Source organism: Gossypium hirsutum, chromosome A08 (genome assembly GCF_007990345.1).
Source record: "Gossypium hirsutum isolate 1008001.06 chromosome A08, Gossypium_hirsutum_v2.1, whole genome shotgun sequence".
In the NCBI taxonomy this organism is placed as follows: domain Eukaryota; kingdom Viridiplantae; phylum Streptophyta; class Magnoliopsida; order Malvales; family Malvaceae; genus Gossypium; species Gossypium hirsutum.
The window spans coordinates 62,431,930-62,435,068 of NC_053431.1; the positions used below are offsets into that span (position 1 = coordinate 62,431,930).

At 39.3% G+C, this 3,139-nt stretch overlaps 1 non-coding gene across 1 annotated transcript; it reads left to right on the forward strand.

Moving 5' to 3' along the window:
• The first annotated feature begins 2,313 nt into the window (after positions 1 to 2,313).
• On the forward strand, positions 2,314 to 2,420 carry LOC121205897 (small nucleolar RNA R71). The gene has a single exon (XR_005900970.1). It is a non-coding gene; the product is annotated as a small nucleolar RNA R71 (small nucleolar RNA).
• Positions 2,421 to 3,139: the final 719 nt, after the last annotated feature.

A 3,139-nucleotide genomic window follows, 5' to 3' on the forward strand; every position in this document is an offset into this window, starting at 1 on the left:
AGACGTGGTGCACGCCCGTGTTGGTTTGGCAGTTTCGTCCAGAGCCTTATCACATGGCCGTGGCGACTTATTGCATTCCGTGTTGGGGAAATTTTTTGCCCTATTTTCACACGGCCATATCGCACGGCCGTGTCTTCTCCTATGGTGTGTGCATGGCCTAAGGCACGCCCGTGTGCCTGGTCGTGTGCATGGGAAAACCCTGTGTTTCAAGACTCAGTTAGTAGGTTAGATGTGAAAAACTAGAATTTAAATAAATCATTACTGTTAGTGCTCGAGTTGCCTCTCGAGAAACGCTTATTTATAGTCTAAGCTTGACTTACCTTTCTGGTGTGTGATCATGGTGGCTCGAAGAGTTTACACTCCTCATCCCTGCTATCAACTTTATCAATATAAGGTTTAAGACGAGTATTGTTTACCTTAAAAGTTTCGAATTTGGGGTGAGTTACCTCGACTGTACCATATGGGAAAATGCTGAGAACCGTGAGAGGAATTTATTCATTAGGTTCAGAAGTGGTAATGTGAGGATCTGCTGCATCTGATAGTACTTTGTCTCCAACCTTAAGTTGATTTGGTGATGTATTGAGCTCGTCCTAGCTCGGTTTCGATTTATCGGGTGTTCTCAATTTCTGTATCCGCCATTCATCTAGGTCTTTGATTTGTAGCCTTTATTCTTCATAGATAAGTCCTTTGTTATTGCTTGAACATGGCTCGTGTAGGTTTTTTGAACTTATTTCCTGCAAAGTAGGTTGTACCACATGGTCAGTTTTAGTAGAATAATTTATACAACCACCTTCAATTTTAGATGTGTTACTCGAATTATGAGCTTGAAGGGTGATTGTTTCGTCTCCCACACGAAATGTGAGTTCACCTGTGCCAACATCAATTATTGTTCTAGTGGTTGTTAAAAAGGGCCTCCCTAAAATTAAAGGAACGTTACTATCCTCTTCTATGTCTAGAACAATGAAATCAACTGGGAATATAAATTTGTCAATTTTAATGAGTACATCTTCAATAATCCCCCTAGGAAATCTGATTGTTTTATTGGCTAATTGAATACTCATCCTAGTTTGTTTGGGTTTCCCAAGACCTAGTTGTTTAAACAATTTGTAAGGCATGACATTGATACTAGCCCTTAAATCAGCCAAAGCATTATTAACATCTAGGTTACCAATTAAATAGGGAATCATAAAAATCCCTGGATCTTTTAATTTGTTGGGTAGCTTATTCTGGAGAATGGTTGAGCAAACTGCGTTCAGCTCTACATGCGATGCTTCATCTAACTTCCTTTTATTTGTTAAAAGCTCTTTTAAGAATTTGACTGCGTTTGGTATCTGCAAAAGACCTTCAATAAACGGTAAGTTAATATGTAATTTCTTTAAAAGTTTAAGGAATTTACCAAATTGTTCTTCTGTGTGGTCTTTCCTTATTGCGTTTGGGTATGGCACACGAGGTTTGTATTCTTTACGTATCTGTTTCTGGTCATTGTGGTCCACCTCACCCTTACCTTTACTTACCACAGTTTCTTGCCTCGGTTCTGGTTCAGGTGCAACTAACCCTTCCTCATCTTGAATGGTAATTGCATTGATTTGCTCCCTTGGGTTAGATTCAGTGTTACTTGGTTGGCTACCTTGTGGTCGTTCAAATATCAATTTAGCGAGCTGACCTATCTGAGTTTCGAGCCCTTGGATCGACGCTTGTTGATTTTTAAGTGTTGTGTCAGTATTCTGAAAATGAGTTTCTCACACTGAGATGAATTTTGTTAGCATCTTCTTAAGGTTCGACTTTTTCTCTTGTTGGTAGGGTGGTTGCTGGAAACCTGGAGGTGGTGGTGGTCGCTGATTCCCTTGGCCTCCCTATGAGAAATTTGGGTGGTTCCACTAACCTGCATTTTAGGTATTACTATAAGGATTATTTTGAGATCGAGAATTATTACCCATGTAATTTAACTACTCGTTCTCCATGTTGTGGCCATAGGGTGGGTAATCTGAAGTGCTTGATCCACCTCCACTTGTTTCGCACTGCATTACTGGGTGAACCTGTGAAGAACCAAGAAAACCGTCAATTTTTCTGTTTAAAAGTTCTACCTGATTAGAGAGCATGGTGACCGAATCGACGTTAAAAAGGCCAGTTGTTTCCATTGGCTTTGTCCTCATGACTTGCCACTGATAATTATTCAGTGACATCTCTTCTATAAATTCATAAGCATCTTCAGGTGTCTTATTATTGATGGTTCTGCCAGCGGTTGTGTCGATCATCTGTCGAGTCGAAGGATTTAGGCCATTATGAAACGTTTGAACCCGTAGCCAAAGTGGTAACCCATGGTGAGGGCGCATTCTCAAAAGGTCCTTGTATCTCTCCCATGCATCGTAGAGTGTTTCTAAATCCATCTGCACAAAATAAGAGATATCATTACGTAATTTGGCTATTTTAGCTGGCGAAATATATTTTAATAAATAATTTTCAGTCATTTGTTCCCAAGTAGTGATTAACCCTCTTGTTAACAAGTTCAACCATTGTTTAGCCTTATTCCTTAACGAAAAGGGAAACAATCAAAGGCGAATAGCATCAACAGAAACTCCATTGATTTTAAAAGTGTTGCAAAATTCTAAGAAGTTTGCCAAGTGAGCGTTGGGATCCTCATCCTACAAACCATCAAACTGAACAAACTGTTGGATCATTTGAATGATGTTAGATTTCAGTTCAAAATTATTGGCAGCAACAGCAGGCCTAACTATGCTCGATTCAATTCCTGTTAAAGAAGGTTTAGCATAATCATACATAGTACGTGGAGCAGGATTCTGATTACCAGCAATCACAGGAGGTAGCGGATTTTCTTGGTTTTCAACCATCTCGTCGGTTGTGGTTGAAATATCGTCCTCTTGCTCTTCCTCTGTGTATCTTAAGCTTCGCCTTATTTCTCTTCAGTTTCTGGGAACTGTGTGATCGATCTCACTATCAAACAGTAATGTCCTGACGGGTTTCTTCTGGTCATAAACTAGAAAAACCTGTCAGAAGAAAATAAATGAAGAATTAGAAAAGAAAATAAAAATTTAAATTGCAATAAAAGTATAATGGCTAAAGTAATAAAAATCGAGTGTTCCTAATATCCTAGTTCCCCGGCAACAGCGCCAAAAACTTG